At 37.2% G+C, this 19,326-nt stretch overlaps 1 protein-coding gene across 3 annotated transcripts in view; it reads left to right on the forward strand.

The window, feature by feature from the left end:
• The window catches only part of EYA4 (EYA transcriptional coactivator and phosphatase 4), a 150,750-nt gene that overhangs the window by 50,975 nt on the left and 80,449 nt on the right, over nt 1-19,326 (forward strand). The gene's annotated exons all lie outside the window — the stretch shown is intronic.

A 19,326-nucleotide genomic window follows, 5' to 3' on the forward strand; every position in this document is an offset into this window, starting at 1 on the left:
GATATCTTTTAAACTGAGCTCTCAGCCAGCTCTGGAGTGCAGCACTCACTGGGGGAAAAAAAAAATCTACACCCTTTCGGCTGCCAGTGGTTGCTGCTCCCTGCTCACACAGGCACTATTCAGAAGGACTTCACTTGTGAATTGTCTTTTTTCTACCTTGCCCTTCTGTGCAGGCAGTCCAGGCATTTATTTAATTTTTTTAAATGCACTTTTTTTCTTTTTTTTTTTTACACCATTTTTCTTGTAGTAAAATAGTTCTTGCTTTATTTTAGCTACGTATTTTAGTTGCCAACTTGCATATTTCCTCTCTCTGCTGTGCACCTGAAGTTATTTAAAAGATTCCTTAGTGTTTTCTAATATTCCCATGAACTCTTGCTAAAACTGAAGGTATTTATAGCAGATGAATTTTTAATTGATATATATGTGCTTGAATGGTTTCAAATATCTGAAGCAATATTTTCATGCACTATATAATTGTTTTTAGTAATATTTCAAGGTGTTTGTACATCTTTAGAAATATGTGTGAGCAGTAAGTCTCATTTCTAATTGCAAATACTAAACTGTGATATCTTTTTTTGTTGAAAACAATTAAGTATTACAAATCTGGAAAGGAGAATAGACCTGAAATCCCTGGTAGAAACTCAATACTTTTTCAATTCAGGTTCCATTCTTGTGGTGATTTACACATATACCTAACTGCACACTGTGAATTAAACACTTATTAAAGCCAGTGAGACAGTTCACGTGTGAAGAAATAAGCATGTGGATATGCTTTTTTCATAGGTTATGCTGAATACTTGTATTGGTATGGAAACCAATATTTTGAAAGAAATACATTGCTTAAATGTGTATCTCCAGAACACTTTCTTGTATCCTAAAAATTATTAAAATACAGTTGTGTCTGTCTAAGAGAGAAGAAAAAGGTTTATCTATACTCTTTTTTAGGACCAGTGACCAGAATTACCACATTACTTTCAAAGTTGAGAAAAAACACTTCAACATAATACAGGGAAATACCATTAATGGTTTTTTCTGTATTCCATTTGAGTTTAGTGCTTGGTTCCCAGTTTGGACAAAAATTTTGTTTACCTGCAAAAGTTACCAAGTTTTATTTTTCATTTTGTGTGTATTTCAGTTCACTTCTTTCTCACAGGGAAAAAACATTGAAACCTCTACATTTTATCCTCTACGTTTTATCCTGTAGTCTTGAAAAGGTGTTATTTGATTACTGGGAATGATGAACAGTCCAGTTGGAGAAGCAGAATGCAATGTACCCTATTTAGGCCTCAATGGAAATTTTTAGACGTCTGTTTTAGGAAAATACAAATGTAAAGGTATACAAGAAAAACCCCTCACTGTAGGATTTTAATTTTTAAGCACTGTATGTCTCATGACAGTGACAGAAACCTGATTTTATTAAAGCTTCTGAATCACGTTACAAAATACTATGATTTGTGATACTTTATTCTTCATTTATATATGCAGATCTAAATAGTAGGTAAAAAAAGGTAAAAACTTATGTGCATTTCTGTACTTGTGTCCAGAAATACAGATGGCCATGTAAAACAAGTAATTCTTCCAAATGCTTGTGCTGATGCTGAAAAATTGGTTATGATGATGGAGGATGTTTGCTCTCCAGCACTAGTCACTTGTAAGATGATCCACCTTTGAAGTTGTGGTAAAAAGTCTGAAACACTATATTTGTGAGTAGGATGGTGTTGAAATCTGCATCCTGATTCAGATTTTGTTCTCACAACAGTGCAACCCCATTGACTGTAGTGGAATTGCAAATGTGATGAGAAGAAAACTGAATGCAGTGAAGTAAAACTTTATACATAGAAAATTAAATTTTTATACAGGGAAAACGAATTCTTTATACATAGAAATACTAGGTAAAGAAACACAGCAAGGGTCAAATTTTGTTACTTTATCATCGATAGTTTTAGATGGATACTGCAGTAAAGGAGGGTGTTGTTATAAATGAACATTAATATCACTGTATTTCCAATTGTAAATCTTCATGTTTAAAAAAAATACTGAAGCAGTGTAGAATTCTTAGGTGTTTTATAATTTTAAAAAGCTTGTAGCATTTAGTAAGTGATCAGTTTAATACAATGATATTTTCTCAAAACTATCTGTGGAAGCCAAAAACCACATTCTGCTCTTGATTATTGGGGTACATTTCCCCCCAAAATGATGAATGCCTCTAAAGAACAGAATATCCCCCCCTGTTTTTCTGTGTTTCTTAGGAATAAAAAATTAACTTAGCCTTCAACATGCAATAGCTTACAGCAAAGGGTGAATTTAATAAAATTGCAAAGAGGGAGGATTGTATTTTAGTTAAGCAGTAACCTGTCACTGGAGGAAAAAGGAATAAAAGTCTATAGTTTAGCACAGTGTAAAAAGGAGCAAGCTGCTGAAAGCTTGGATAGTTTGGGGATATAGAGATGTCACTTCCTCCCTTTGCTAGGCTATGAAATTCTTTGTAATTCCTGTTGGTAAAGCTGCCAACACAAACAAAGGGAAAAATGGAAACTGCTATCCAGGCCCTGCTTTGCTGAGTAGAAGAACATATACATTCAAGGGAACAAATTTGTCAGCACCATGTTTGATACAAACTTTTTGGAAGCATTATAGAAAAAGCATAGAGATCTTACCCAAATGAAGAAAGCATATATAAAATTTATTAATTAATTATGGTAAAAGATTGTTAGAATTATGTTTTTAAAGAATGATTTTAGTATCAGATGTATGACTACGAAATGTGGAATACTAACTTGTCTAACAGTTACAATGTCGTGCATAACCTGGGAGAAAGATGGCTGTGTGATACCAGAGGATTTTTATTAACTAACTGTTAGTGTCTTTAGATGGAAAGATGGCGACATCAATAGTTAGTATGGCTAAGCAGGACTTTCAGAGCATGGATTCTTTATTAAAACATTGCTGAGATAGTGCATAAAACAATTATTTTTATTATTTCTGATATATCTTTTGTTTAAAATGTTAAAGGACATTGGTAGGACAATGTTTCATAATTGCCTGAGAAAAATTGTTTCCAATAAAGGTCAAGTTAACTGACAAATAAGCTAGATATCTCCTAGGAAAGTCCATAAGTAGAGATGAAGAAACCCAAGAATTTTTGCCAGGTAACTCACATTTCTGGTAATTTTTACTTAAGGCTCCCTTTCAGGGTTTTTATACAGTGAAAACCATTTCTTTATACAAAGTGGCTGGCTTCCCTAAATTTATAAAAGATAAACTTCATTCACTCACAACCAGAGCTTTTCTTTAGTTGTGTTCTTTAGGCAGTTATTGTACTGGCAATTTTTAATCTTTTAAATTTTTTTTTTTTACATTTCTTATTTTGGCCAGTTTATTTTTAATGCAGGCATAAAAGTTATCATGTTACATTGAAAGTTTATATTTTTTCAAAAAGGACAGAGGAATGTTTCTTATATACTTCCATATCAAGGGAAGTGTCTTCAGTAAAAAATGCTGACTTTATTAATCCTTTAAACTGAAGAAGGCCTAAAAGAGTTTATTTGCTAGGAAAGAGTCATATAGAGGTGATCTTTTTCAGAGTAAGTCAGCCATTCCTTAATTCCCATGTCTCCCGAGTCAGAACCTAAACACCGTATTTTCTGTCATGCAAAAAAGCACTTCCCCTACCACACTAGATTTTGCCCCAGGCACAAATAAACAGTGTGAGTCCTAGCACTGTGCCCAGAAAGGTCAGGATCTATTGCTGCTGCTCCTGCTTTTGCCTGGCCCAGCACAAAAGTACTCCCTTGAAGTGGTTTGCATACCACAGCATAGGAATCCCTGCTTTGGTTGTCTCCGACCTGATATTGCTCCAGCTTTCTCTTGTGAAGGTCCATGGCAATTATGGAGGTGCCAATAAGTTTTCAAAATAAACAGTAAGTTAAAGCAAGGATACATCCCTTGTTTTATATGAAAAATCTATCCTGCCATTTCTCAAACCATCATTTCTGAGTAAGTACACAGTAGCAGTCACATGTGCAGGGGAAGGAGGGTCAAGAGGGAGGAAGCTGGCCCTGTTGCAAAAGCAGAACAAAAGCTAAAAGAACTGCTCAGTACAAGCAGTAAAGAGCATTATACATTGAGATATTTAAATGGACTGTATTTTCTTCAAACTGGATGTTTTCCAGAATAGGAGGCTTGACTAAGAGCAGTCAGATACGCAGTCTTACTGAGTGTCTTTGAACACATAGTGGTTAAAATGACTGAAAATGGGGTCTGGTGATAAGAAGTTCATGTCAGAAACTCCAAATGAATTGATCTCTTCTTTCTCTTGCAGCTTTCAAGTCCACTTCAAAAATTTAAACTCCTTCCGAACTTTCGCGTAACTCTTGTCCCCTGGGAAAATGTTTTTGCAGGTGCTGGGGTCCATCACTTCTGGTCACTTTTCAAACATCACCTCCTAAGGGCACAGAAACAGGCAATTCCCAAGTGTCAGAAGTCAAGCAGGCAAGGTAGAAGACCCCTTCTCTTGGAAATAAAGCAAAAAGGGAAAGGTGTATGCCCAGTGGAAGCAAGGTCAGGTGACATGGGAAGAATTCAGAGATTCTGCTTGATACTGTAGGGAGAAACTTCACGTGACCAAAGCTCAGCTGGAGTTGAAGCTGGCCAGAAATGCGGGGAACAATAAAAAGAGTTTTTTTCAAATACATGAATAGCAATAGGCAGTATAGAAATATCATTGGCCCGTTACAGGATGGTCACCTCACAAACAGGGACAGAGACAAGACAGGGCTGTTTAAAGCTTTCTTTACCTGTCTTTATCACGGATGATGAACCAAGGAGGGCTCAGTGCCTTGAGCTGGAGGACCATGGCTGTGAGAATGATCAACTCCAAGTCAGCTCTGAAATTGTACAGGATCTGCTGCTCCAGCTATATCCTAACAAATCTACGGAGCCTGATGGGATTCATCCCAGAATCCTCGAAGAGCTACTGATGTCATCACAAAACGTCTCTTGATTTTCAAGCCATCTTGGGAATCTGGAGATGTCCCAGCTGACTGGAAGCTGGCAAACATTGTCCCGATTTTCAAGAAGGGCAAGGAGGAGGATCCCGGAAACTACAGGGCTGTCAGTCTCACTTCAATGCCTGGTAAAGTTAGGGGAAGATTACTCTGGGAAGTATTCAAAACCACTTGAAAGACAAGGCAGTCACTGGTCATAGCCAGCACGGCGTCATGAGAGGAAAGTCCAGCTTATCAAACCTGCTTTCCTTCTATGGCAGTGTAAACCACCTAGTTTATCAAGGGAAGGCAGTTGATGTCATGGTTTCAGATTTCAGTAAAGCTTTCAGTGCTGTCTCTCACAGGATCCTACTGGACAAAATGTCCAGCACACGGCTGGATAAACACATCATGTGGTGGGTGAGCAATCGGCTCATAAGTTGAGCACAGAGGGTAACAGTGAATGGGGTGACATCAGGCTGGGAACCTGTCACTAGTGGGGTTCCACAGGGCTCCATCTTAGGCCCAGTGCTCTTTGACATTTTCATAAATTACTTGGATGCAGGACTTGAAGGTATACCAAGTAAGTTTGCTGATGACGCTAAATTAGGAGGAGCTGTTGACTCCCTGGAAGGCAGGGAGACCCTGCAGAGAGACCTTGACAAATTAGAGGACTGGGCAATCACGAACCATATAAAGGTCAGCAAGGGAAAATGCCGGATTCTGCACCTGGGATGGGGCAACCCTGGATGTACGTACAGACTGAGGAATGAAATGCTGGAGAGCAGTGCTGTGGAAAGGCACCTGGGGGTCCTGGTTGATGACAAGTGGAATATGAGTCGTCAGTGCCCTGACAACCAGGAGGGCCAACCATGTCCTGGGGGGCCTCAGGCAAAGCATCACCAGCCGGTTGAGGGAGGTGATTGTCCTGCTCTGCTCTGCACTGGTGTGACTTCACCTTGAATATTGTGTGTGGTTTTTGGTCACCGCAATATATGAAAGATATTCAGCTCTTAGAGAGTGTCCAAAGGAGGACAATGAAGATGGTGAAGGGCCTTGAGGGGAAGCCATATGAGGAGTAGCTGAGGTCACTTGGTCTGTTCAGCCTGGAGAAGCAGAGACTGAAGGGAGACCTCATTGCAGTCTACAACTTCCTCAAAAGGGGAAGAGGAGGGGCAGACAATGATCTCTTCTCTGTGGTGACTAGTGATAGGCCTGAGGGAACGGCCTGAAATTGTGTCAGGGGAGGTTTAGGTTGGATATTAGAAAAAGGTTCTTCACCCAGAGGGTGGTTGAGCACTGGAACAGGCTCTTCAGGGAAGTGGTCACAGCACCAAGCCTGGCAGAACTCAAGAAGTGCTTGGACAATACTCTCAGGCACATGATGTGACTCTTGGGGATGGTCCTGTGCAGGGCTAAGAGTTGGACTTGATGATCCTTGTGGGTCTCTTCCAACTCAGCATGGTCTGTGATTCCATAAAATTATTTGGTCATAACATAAACTTGGAAGATTATACTTGAATTGACTCTAGAGCCGTAAGTAAAACTAGTTTTTAAGCCTTCAGTGTTGAGATCATATTTGTGCCCAGCACTGTTTACTGAACACATTGCTCATCTTGACTGGAATCCTAGAAAATATGGTAATAAAAACACATAATAATTAGCAGGGGCTTGAATGAATATTCTTATAATTTATTTTTTTTACCTTAAATACCTTTAAAAGATAAGGTGTCATATGTCAACTTCCCTGTAGAAGAAATTATATGAAGACTCTTTTCACAATGTTTAGACCTTGAACTTCATGTGTTATGAAAAGTTTAAGATTTTATGTTTTTGTTTGTTTTAAATCAGAATGAATATTAGAAACAATTAAAATGGAAGGTGTAAATGAGATGTAAATGAATACGGTTTAGAAAAAAATTAGATTCATAGATCTGTTTTTTCATGTTTTTAACCTTTTGAGATTTAAACAGTTTTTAGCTTTTGATAGCAGTTTCAAGTGTCAAGAAAGTGCATATCCTGAAATCCATCTAGCATCTGCTGTTTTGTTGTTGTTCTCTGTATCCAAGAAGACACTGTCTGCAAGGCTGAGGGGAAAAGGAGAGGGAAGGTGGTGGGGACTGTGATGAAACTGCAGACTTTCCTCCAAAAAAGCTTCAAGCTGGTGAGTGCCCAGGCAGAACATAACACAGCGTTAGTAGTGTCTGGAGAGTCTAATAAATACAGCATCATATATTGATGGAAGTATTAGAATAGTAATGATTTTATTTGTTGATCCCTTGATTTTACAGACAAACCTTGGAGCAGGCAGGAGGCACTCATGAAGTGAAATTCAAATGATAGTTTATTTTTCCGTAAAGTCTAATGAATTGCCACAGATACAGCTCAGAGAAGACAAACAAAACAAAAATTACAAGTCAACAAAGCCATCCAGGAGGGGGTTGTAAATTTAAATTTAATTTAGATTTCTTGAAAAAGCACAGTAGTTTGGATCTGGGAATTTCTTATTTAGCTTTGAACTAAAAATACAAACTAAGAAGAAAAGGTAAAAGCAACCAAGTTAGCTTTCTGAAAAAGCTGGGTGTGTTTCAGGCACCATTATACCATTATCTGTTCTACGGATAAAGTTTGCCACTCCCAGGCCTCCTGTGATTCACCAGAGCTAGTCAGCCAGCCAGGGAAATGTGGAGAGACCCCGAAGGGGAGAATCAGGGGCTGGTGCAGTCCTCTTGATCAAAGCACCTTCAAACCCTCTTTGAGTGCAAGATCGGAATCCATTAAAATATTTATTTGTCATTGAATTTGAAACTGTTGACCAACCCAAAATCTCACAGGTAGCCCCTACTCAAAAAGTGTCTCTACATACATTCTTCTTTTTCAGTAATTTTTATCTTTTGATTGCTTGAAAAATATACTAACTTAAAATATGGAGCGGTTTTGGTGGTTCTCAAAACATGTACGACAAGATTACTCATCTGTGTAACTCGTAGTGTGGCTGTGTGTTTTCCCTGTAACATACCTTAAGAAGTAGTTCACGTCATATGATAAAATCTGAAGGAACAGCAAAAAAGCAACTCACTAGTTGGCAATGTCAGTTTGTGAGATTGCTTAAAATGTAAAGGCTTGCTGGTAAGCTTTTCTTTTTAGTTTCGTATTCCCTGTATTGCAGGCAAACAGTGAACAACAGTATATAATACAAAATGTAGAACAGGAATATATGGAGTAATTTTCACTACTGTGGCCCTAAACCAAGCACTTTTGGTTGCAGAACTAACTGAAAAATTCAAAATACTTTGCATTTCTTGTTTTCATATTTTCTTGAATACAATTTTTATTTGCTAATGTCAGCTATTTTCCTTTCTGTCACGTTTGTGTCCTTAGAATGGTGCTGTAAATAAAGGACATGTCCATAAAAAACATCTCCCCCTTAGTAACCTCAGTTTGCAGACAGAGCAGTTCATCCATCACAGGGATGTTGGGACAGTGGCTTCCCTGTCAGTCAGTCTGAGAAAAGAATGTGTGTTGTAGCTATAATAATTTTTTCTCATCATCTCTTGACACTGCTGGTGTGTGCACTGAACTATGGCATAGAAATTTTTTATTGCCAGCGTGGGATAAACACCTGTACTTGGCATCCAGGCATCCACGCCTGAGAAACAGTAAAATTGTTTTGTTTTAGTGGGAAAAAGAGGAAGGCTTACAGTTGTTTCTTTGGTCCTGGCATTCTTGGGAGCAGAGATGTGTTAGTCTGTGGCAGAAGACGTGAGTAAAGAGGAGAAGTGGTGGCAGGGGGTGACAGACAATCCTCTCTGGTTTGAAGCTGCTGAGTGAAGACCTCCTGCATAAGGAGGTGTGCAAAGGGACTGGTGGTGTGCTTCTTAACTGCTGATGGAGTCCAAGCCCAGGCTGGTTTTCCTCTGCCCAGTGCCTGGTAGAAGAAGAGACAAATTTAGTTCCTTGTCTGCTACTGTGAGTGCTCTGCAACTCATGGAGTAGTGACTAAGGATTGGAGCTTTGGAGCCCCCTGTTCATGTATGTCCCCTTGCCTTTAGTCTTCCTTTGGCAGCATTTTCTGCAATAGCTTTTTCCTTTGTTTCCCTTCTTTTGGTGGTGAAAAAACCAACTGCTTGCATTAGCAATCTTGCATTAGCAACCTTCCACATCTGATGTATTAGTTGTTTCAGCAGTTAATAGTGGGGTTGTGCCCAATGCTAATGTCAGAAACAACATCTGAAAGCTGATTATGCTCTCCCTGGTACTTTATATATGCTCCAGTGGGTTTTCATTGTTGAAGAGGTGGGCCTTTATTATGCCACATAATGCAGTAAAATGAGGATTGCTTCGATTTCAGTGCATGAGATAATAGCAGCTGACAGGCACCTGTTTAAGGAAGTATATTGTATTTCTAAGCACAAGTATTTTATAAAAATTGAGATTTCACATGAAAAAGCTTTTGTATTTAAACTTCATAAGTAGATTTAAGTAAAAGAAAAGGCATCAGGGAATCTGGATGGATGTATTTATTAGTGGCCCTCACAGTCCTTTCTAATAATAAAGCATGGAACCTGTCAAATGATGGCACAAATATCCTAATCTGAACTGACATGGCTTTCTAGCTCAGTTCATCAATCATGTTTTATTAGCTTTAACAGAGCCAAGCTGCTATCTGTCATTTTGATGCTGTAGTGGTGACAAAAAATGGTGCCGAAAATGTGCTACAGGTGTAACTTTCACTCAAAGAGCATTTCTGAGCAGCAGTCAGGCTTGTGTTTGCATAGGGAGAGAGTGCCATCTTCAGTTTCACATCTCCACGTTAAAAAAAGGCTGAACTTTTTAGTGCTGCCTGATGGCTAAGAAATGAGAAAAAAGTACTGGTAGAAATTTGGAAATGGTTCTCAATTCTTATAAGACTTTGGACTTCTGAAGAATAATAGTAAACATTATTTGCTTGTCCTCGTTTTAAGATACAGTTAATTTAGATCAGTCTGTTGTGATAAGCAATTTCTGGGGGCTTTGTCCTTTTGGTTTGCAATGCTGTATGAAGAAAATAACAATTTCCAGTCGGATCACAAACCTCTTGTAACCAGTAGCACGTTGTATGCCTAAAAAAATGAGAGCTAGGAAACTATATGCTTTTCCGTATTGTTTTGTAAGAAACATAAATTCCATGTATTCTTTCAGCCCAGAATTGACTTGATGTTTGCATTGGGGTCCTGGCAGTTGACCTTTGTTTTTTTTGGCTCTGTATCATTTTACAGCAGAGCTCAAGGACACTCCTTCTTTCTTGTTTCCAGTATGTTAACATATTCAAGTAAATATTATCTGGCATAGGCACATGCATTATCCTTTTGGGGAGTGTTTGTAAAAGTTTTAGATCCAGATCAAACAATGACATCCATCTTCCTTCCTCTTGAATTTCTTTTCTTCACAAGATAAATGTTGCTGCCAAAATTCTTTGATCTTTAAAAAGACTTTATTTTGCTAATATTCACAGGCAAGGTAAGCGCTTATAAACATCTGAATTCCTTGCAGAATATATGCCCAGGTATAACTTTTCTGTATATTTTAACACTTAATAGGGTTTTGCACAATAAGGAGCAGATGTGTCATAGTGACAGCAGGCGAGCAGGGACCAGGAAGGTGGTTTCATTAAAAGAGCCTTGGGATAAATGCAGCACATTAGATACCCACTGAAAGACAGGAGCTGTTGATGGGGTGACCTCTGAATGCAAGTCATCTTACTATAAACAGGAGGGTGTGGAAAGCCATTGGACAGAGCCAAGCTTGTTTACTATCCAGATCTCCTCCTAGTTAACTTAAGTAACCAGACTGTCCTAGGCTCAGCATGACAGCTCAAGGAAGAACAAAGTGTCTTCAGTATTCCTGAGTTTAAAAAATCCTAGCTGATTGATGCAAAAGTTTTTTGGTCTGCCTGCACACCCTTAGCTGCTCTACAGTGGAAGTTAATTAGTGAAAAACGTAACAGATATTCTCTTTTGGTTTTCTTTGGTTTTTTTTGGTTTTTTTCCTGGAAACTGACTTTGCATATCTGGGGAGTTGGTTTCTGTTCTTCAGAGACAACTCAGGTAAGGTTATGATGGATTTTAATTTGTGATATTGATGCATATGTTGTTTAATGATAAAATAAAGGTAGGTCACCGGACTGGATCCATCAGGTTCTTTCTGGAGGAGCTTTTGCTTACCACAGGAGGTTACTTGTTAAGTACTGTAAGAAATATAACGCGTTATTCTGTAATGTGCTGCAAATGTCACACTTTGTCAAATCTGTGAGCAGTTCCCTGGTGTGTTATTCAATAACATTTTTGTAAGAGACACTTAAAGGCCAGTATGCTGAGACAGGTGTCTAGACATGAATTCAAATTAATTAGCCCTTAACTACAAAAACTGTGGATACAATAAAATAAATTTAACTTACTAATACTTCATTCAAGTCCATTTAGTTCATTTTTAAGTTGAACAGACATTCATTTGGAACAAATAATGCTGAAGTGTAATTATGCTAAAGCATTAGTCCTACCTCCTCAAAGTTCGGTCTAACTGTGTCTGTAATGTTATCTGTCACTTACCGCTGTGAGTTTGTGTTGGAGTCTTACTTCATTGTTAATTTGTTTCAGACTTTTTAGTGCATTTTGCAATTGCACAGACTAAATTCTGATTAAAACTTTCTGCAGGGAACCTGTGTGCATGTGCTGCTGTTGTACTCAGATGCTCTTCTCTGCCTTGGGGTCCACGCAGCAGCAAGCCCAGCAAGTGCTGCTGCCGTGCTTCATGCAGAGGCCGCGGTGGGAGCTGGCATAAGGATTACTGCTTCTTAAATGTCTGTTTCATTCAGGGAAACTCGGTAGGGGTTTACTCTGGGAGTGCTGTTTTGTTATCCTAGTGCAGCAAGCAGAGTCCCAGAGAAGAAAGAGCAATGCAATTTGGCCCAACTGTAAACAGGCATTTACAGCTATAGGGAAGTGTAATAGGTAGGGAACCTGTTTGCAAGGAAGATATGATAATTATTACAGCCAGTATATTCTTCAATTTTGTGCCTGTGATCTGGTAAGCAGCAAGCAGCAGGATCCAGTTACATGTTTCTTTTCTTGGTCTGTTCACTATTTTCTGAAATACATTTCGGCTAAACAGCTTTTGACTGTCTCAGTACCTTTTGTGCCATTATAATTTCTTCTAAAGTAAATCAAATGTAATTTTGAAAAGGCTGTGTAAAGCAAGTAATATTTTAATTTCCTGAATTAAAATATAGTTCTTGCCAAAGCATTTTTCGAAGATAATTTGAGATTTTTAAAAGTACTTAGTATACCTTGTAAACAGTACAGCAAATCAAATTGCAGCAACCGTGTGTGAATGTGGATAATATCAAGCAAAAGAATTTGGGTTTGGAAAATATCTGTATGTTTGTGTGAGAATGCATACATCTATACACATGGCAGAGTGTGCATACAGGGAAGCTAATTCATCTGTTACAGAAATTAGAAGTCAAGGTTATTTTCTAAACTTAAACAGAATGTGGTTTGAGAAAATGTCTGAATAGACTGTTTAAATAGAGGAAGCCCATGAAAAACCTCAATGCATACTGTCTCATTCACATGTTTACCTATCGTTCTTATCTTTTGTTTTCTCTTGTTTTCTTTGCAGATAGCTAAACATAAATTTTATTGAAATTTCATTTACTTTGGGACAGTATAGGAAATGAGTAGCACTTTACTCAATGTTAAGCTTTGAATTGTAAAATTTATTAAATAAATGTTATTTACAAGAGATTAAAAAATTAACATATTATTTCAGTATTTTTAAATAAAAGAGATGGCTGTATAAAATTTATGGAAAAAAGGTATGTGAACAGGTTTTAGAATTTAATGCTCTAGATAGTATGTTACTTAGTTTCTTCTTATATTTTATTTTATTAAATATTTTCAGTTATATTGAAGGAAAAAAAGAAACAATATACATTTTGGTAGTACTTTATCAGGAAAGCTAATATTGATATGGTTTATTTTTCTATGCAGTATTCAGTCATTGCCCTGAATTAATACATTCTTAAAGAGTATTCAGTTATAAGTAAATATCTGAAGAAAATGTGAATTTTTTTTTTAAAGCTGATTTTAAGATGAATCCCATTTTAGCCCTGAAGAAATGCAGTTAAAAATACTTATTGAAGAACTTGGATTGATTTAAAAAGCATTATTATTCTGTTGTTTGTATTAGACTGAACAGAAGGTGGTAGGCAGTATCCCAGGATAGTATTATTTTACCTAGAGCTAATTGAAGATTTGCTTCCTAAATACTGAAGCAAAGTTTTCTGCTTGTTCTCATGTTAAATCGGTAGTTGTTAATTTCAGGAACATTTAAAAGTAATTAACTGAGTTTTGCAATCATATAAGTGTGGCTGCTCATCCAGTATAACTGATAAAACCTTGGAAATCTGAAGTGATTTCACATAAACAGAGATTCTGTATGTATTATATATATTTATTTGCACACATGCATAAAAAGGTGCTTTTGTGTGTTTGCATAAATTTTTGGACAGTTCTTTTTATCAAGGATTTTCTCATGGTGAGATTTTTGCTGTACTTAAAGTATTTGCACTCCTATTCCAGGTGAGTTCTGCATTCAATTAAAGTCACAGCTAAGAACCAAATGTACACATGCTCTTAACATTCAAAATGTTAGCTGTACCGAAGCACAGTTTAACTTGATTGATACTTGGATTTTAAAGCAAATAAGGACTAATTTTTGCCTGTGGCAAAATATCTTTGAAGTTTCATGCCTGTGCCGAGGCTGGATCAGCAAAACGATAGGACTGGGGCTGGGACTGTGACCCTGTTGGGCTTGTCAGGTTGTGATAAATGGGGGAATCTTTCTTAACATTCCAAGATCAGACTGGGGAGACAGGAGAGAAGGGAGGAGGGTCAAAAGATGCAGGAGATTTAGCATGTTAAGCCGAAAACAAAGGGCACTTGCTTGTTTGTCTGAAGTAGGGGCAAATGCGGAAACTCTTGTGGGAGAAATTACTGCAAATACATTGCAATGTACTTTATTGTTATCCCTGACCATTGACCTTGGTAGATGAAATTCATTCTTCACTATGAAGCTGTCTCTTTTTACTTCAGTTTCGAATGCTTTCAGAGTTTAGGGAATCTTGGTTGTTATATTTTCCTGAATTAAAGAGGTTTTTTATTTAATGCTTGAGATCGGTATATAAAACCATCCCAAATAAATTGGAAGAACTTCTTATTCTAAGTAATTGCCTGCTGGCTAAAGAATTGACTGTAGGACAGCAAATATAAACAAAATGGTATGAATTTGGAAAAAAAAATAACCAACCAGTTAATTAATTGCTCCTGGTAAGCTATTTCAACTATTTTGTTTCTAAAACATCTTTAAAATTAAAGCAAACTTTAGAATATTTTTAAAATTATGTGTTTTAATATAACAATATTAATAATAAAAAATAAAAATCTGTTTGAATATACTAAAGATCAATAGTGGGATAAACCAGTCAAATCTTCAAACCTGAAAAAAGAGGCAAAATTGACTTACATGTGAGCTGAACTATGATCTCTCAAGTGGTTCTTTCTTGTGGCATTTTAAGAGCTATACTGCCTCTGATGTTGTCCCCATTGACTAATAATGAAAAATACATTATTAGCTGATGGTTTGAGATTTATTTACATACTTTATACTGTAAATATAACTATTCCGACTAGTGTTAGGAACTATAGCATAAAGCAAGTGAAAAAAACAAAAATAATATTCTTTCTAATTGTGAAACTATTGTTACTTGTATACAAGCAAATGTATGTTTTATCCCTATGAATAGATAAAATTAATAAATTATCTTTTTATGATTAATTTCTCTGATTGAAATTTTAACAGTATGATATTAATAGGAATTTTAATGAACATTGTTTTTTAAATGTTCATTATTATTAGAATAATTAAATGTAAATCATATGTATAAAAAGTACTCTCACTATATAGGATTATGCTTCTGTGATGCTTACTAGCCTATGGTAACTGTTGTGTACATTATGTGCATTACATTTTTCTGTGTATTTATTAGAAAATATTTTATCTGTGTTTTGCCTCTGCTAAATTATTATTTTTTTCTTCTACCCTTAAAAAAAAGGCTCACTTCTTAACAGCATTTTCTTCCCTTTGATTGGCATGTTTCAAAGGCACTGAAAATTAACCAGGAACAAACTGAATTTGGTCCCATGATGATACGAGTGGATGTGAATAGGTCTTTAGTTTATATCCACTCTTTGTGAGATTTTATACTGCAACATTGTATGTCCTTTTATCTTTCCTCTAACAAATTATTTTTTTCACCAGTTGGACAACATCTGGGCCACAAAAACCTGATTATTTTGTTTTGACCAGAAAGTAGTTTAAGCTACAAATAATTTCTTGCATCCTTCCTCTGATAGAAGTAGTTTGCCAAAGTTCTTGGTTATCTGATGTAGTTTATTAATGTTACAACAGCTGCTAGAAATTGTTGCTGCAATGCTAAACAAATCAGCTTAAGTAATGAGAAAAGACAGAAATGTATGAAACTGAGAAAAAGCGCAGTTGTTCACTCTAAATGTCCAGGAGATTTACTTGTTAGTTTTCTAAGTAGAATGTGATGTAAATTTGTTTATTATCTTCGCCTTTCACTTCTTTCCCCAGTTTTGAACACACTTTTGTTAATAATTTGTAACACAGTCATTTTTATACACTTTAAGTAGGTGGGTTTACTTGGAATAGCCTTAGTGCATTGTGCAAAAAATACTAGTGTTATACAGGTAGCTGATGCCTTCAGCTTGGGATATTTTCAGACCAAATTATCTGTTTGTATTCAGGTTCTTAGATATTATCTGTTGAAAAGTCAGATATTTATGGCTGAATATCTTTGATCTACTACTAGAAGAAAAACTACCACAGAATAGCAGAACAGGGTTTGTTTGGGGGGTTTGTTTTTTGTTTTGTTTTGTTTTTTAGTTTTATTTTATTTTAGTAGTGTTTTAACGTAATTCCCATCTTTCACAATGCCTACAGGACTCTGCCAGCTGTTAATAGGTAGGCAGGTGCTGAGCTAAAATCGTGTTCATATTACATGCTCATATTACCTTGTTCATCCTCCTTCCAACCTGTCTTATTGCTCTGTCCACCTGTTGCTTCTTGGCATTAATTGAGCGTCCTGTCCTACAAAGGCATCACATGCTTACTTTCATTATTGTGAATTGTTTCATCAACAATAATGGGCCTAACCACCGTCGTCCTATTTAGACCTAAGCTTAAATCTTTGTAGGTTTGTCCCAAGCTTGACAACTCTTCCTCTCAGGTTTGGGTTTTTTTTTGCTGAGCACTGAATACAGCATCACCTCAGCTGTAGCTATTACCCTTGCTGCTATTGAAGCAAGGCGAAGGCACCAGTGGAAGCCCATGCAAACGTAGGTGGAACTGGATCATACTCTGCAGTCATTGCAGTTAGTCACCAACAGCCCGTTTGCATTCCCATGTCACTGTACATGTACTCAGAGGTACTCCTGCCTTTCAGAGTTGTGAAGGAGCACAGTGAATAACTAGTATTTTTTCTGACAAAAATAATCAACATTTAGAGCAGTAATTTTCCTTTTTTCTTCTGTCAGACATGCTGGAGTTTAATTGGAGCTGAAGACACCAGCAGTCTGGAGTGATTCTTGCCTGTCGCTGCAGTCAAACCTCCCCTTTCCCCTGAGCTTAATCACAGCAAAACTGCTCAGTGATCAGTTGCAAGATCATTTAATTGAACTTGATATTTTAGACCATATACAGTCTGAATTCAGGTCAGGATGTGGAACTGAATTGCATTAATAAAGAAGTCAGATGTTCTTATTTATCTGTGAATAGTGGTCAGTTACATTTTCTCATCTTTCTGATACTCTCTGTCACAACACTGTCCATTGAATACAGTTGTCTCTCCTGAGAGATAAAGAAGGATCTAAAGGACACAGAAGTGACTTTTAGTCACAAGAGTCCTTCTTAATAGCTACACACTAAAAAGTGTACTGAAAAGCTGCAGTACATCACTAGTTTTTCTCCTTTTCTGAAGGACATGTACAACATTACTTCTCATTCTGTATGGCATATATGTGATGGACTGGTCACACAGCATGGGTTATGCTGGCAGACACTGCAGATAATACACTGGTCTCCTACCATTACATCTGGCTTATAACAACCATAGCTACATAAGCTTGGGTAAGACTAACAATGAAGAAAATTTGGACAAAAAGTATCTGAGCAAAATTTGCACTAGTGAACAGGTGGCTAGACTTGGAAGAGCTTGTGCTTACTGTTTTGTCTTGACTAATTCAAACCTCAACTTAGGAGCTTTTTTGGCTTACCAGTATACCAAGTTGTCATGTAGCTGAATCCATATACAATGCTTTCAGTGTCCAAAAATATTCCATCCCATTCTATCAGACCATGATCTGAGTCAGGTATTCATTCATTCATTCATTCTTAAATGGGTCGTACTTTGATGAAGACTTTAGTGCTTGAAAACTAATTAGTACAAAAGTCACATCAAGTTAGGGTATTGTGAATACATTAGATCTGTTTTTCCTTTCCTGAGCTTTTTGAATATCATTCAAACCCACAATCCTTGTCTTTAAAGTCCCTTTAGCTCTGGGATGAAGAATGCAGCTTATGACTGTGCTTCTCTGAGACAGAGAAGATAGTGAAACTGGTGGGGTTTTAGACATTTCGTACTTAAAACTGACCCAGCATCGGTGGGTGAGTTCTCAGTGAAGCTAAGAAAGAGAATATTGTTGAGCAAGAGTAAGTCATTTCTGGGGAATGATCTCTTTTAACATGAGGACATAGCAATATTTATATTAAAAATATGGAAGACAAACGAAGACTACAGGGAGAGTAAAAGAACTTCTATGCTAAATCAGAATATTTTACATATATGTATTTCATCATCTGTAGTGAAGATGGGTATTTGACAGATATGTGATCATGTTGGTTACTGCAGTTGGACATCAATATGCTCCTAGGTAGAAACCAGGATAGTGAAGAACAGAAAGGAAGAGATGATCGACAAGGCCATTTGCTTAAATTTCATCTAAGTGAGGGATGGAAAAGCTGTGACAAATGTTCTTTGATCTCAAGGGGAAAAACAGATTATTTTCTGATGAGGCAAATGAGTCAGGAGAGAACTTGGCTTTTTTTCCTGGGGAGGTCAGTGTGTAAGCTCTTGGGTGAGCTTAGGGAAAGCTGGATTCCAATGAGACACCAGCATTGTCAGAACAACAAAGTGCCTTGAGGCAGAGATACTTGACTTGTGGTGGAGTAGTTAGCATTAGCAGTAGAAATACACTGCACTGTTCCTCATACAAGATTGTTTCCACATGAAAAGAAAACAGCATGTTTTATTATGCTTTATGGCATAGTACTATATGCCTTTAACAAAATAGCCTGAAGTATTTGCATGATGTATTTGCAACATGGCCAAGTAACCACAGCCATAGGAACATTAACTTTTGAACTTCCTGACTTTCATTGCTTTAAATCTCAGCTTCAAAGTTTACTCTTTTTTCTTTGCATTTGTTGGCCCTGGTTGATTTTGAAAAGCAGGAGGAACGAAAATAAGTTCAGGTTTTCTGAGGAGGCACTGAATGTTATGCATATAACGGAGATGACTCGCTAGTCCTTTGAATATTAAATGTTAACTCCAAAGCAGTTTTGATACGCCTAGTTTGCTTATGAGATTTCTGTGGAGCTGAGTAATCGGAAGATTAAATCTAGAAAGCATTGTGCAGCATGGCTCTTTTCCTGCATTTCAGTATGTTTTTCTCCTGAAAAGAGATCAATGGCATCTGGGAATACTGAGATTTAAAAAGCAAACACTTTAAACTAACAAAAATGGTGTGATTGCAACAAAAATGGAGGAGGTCACAGGAACATAACTGAAAACAGTAAGCATTTTAAAGAACAGTATCTTCTAGCTGATTTCCACTTTGGAGATACCAGGAGGGCATGGATGGTATAGTTGCAGATTCAGCTGTACTGAGACACTGCCTTGAAAGGGCAAAAAAAGGCCAAAGGCTTGTCTTTAGATTAGTGTAGGGGTTTTTTTTTGAGAGAGAGGAAGGGAGAGAGGGAGAAAGAGAGGGATAGGAAATTAATGTGATAGAAAAAAAAAAGAATAAGAGATAACCAGTGTTAGTGCTTTAGTAGTTTTCTCTGAATCTGAATTGGATGACAAATGAGCTCAAGGCTTCTGGAGCTTCCACACCTTCATAACTGATGAATGAAGAGCTAATGCCTTCCCTCCCTCCCCTCC

Source organism: Lepidothrix coronata, unplaced genomic scaffold, assembly GCF_001604755.1.
Source record: "Lepidothrix coronata isolate B3197 unplaced genomic scaffold, Lepidothrix_coronata-1.0 Scaffold167, whole genome shotgun sequence".
In the NCBI taxonomy this organism is placed as follows: Eukaryota; Metazoa; Chordata; class Aves; order Passeriformes; family Pipridae; genus Lepidothrix; species Lepidothrix coronata.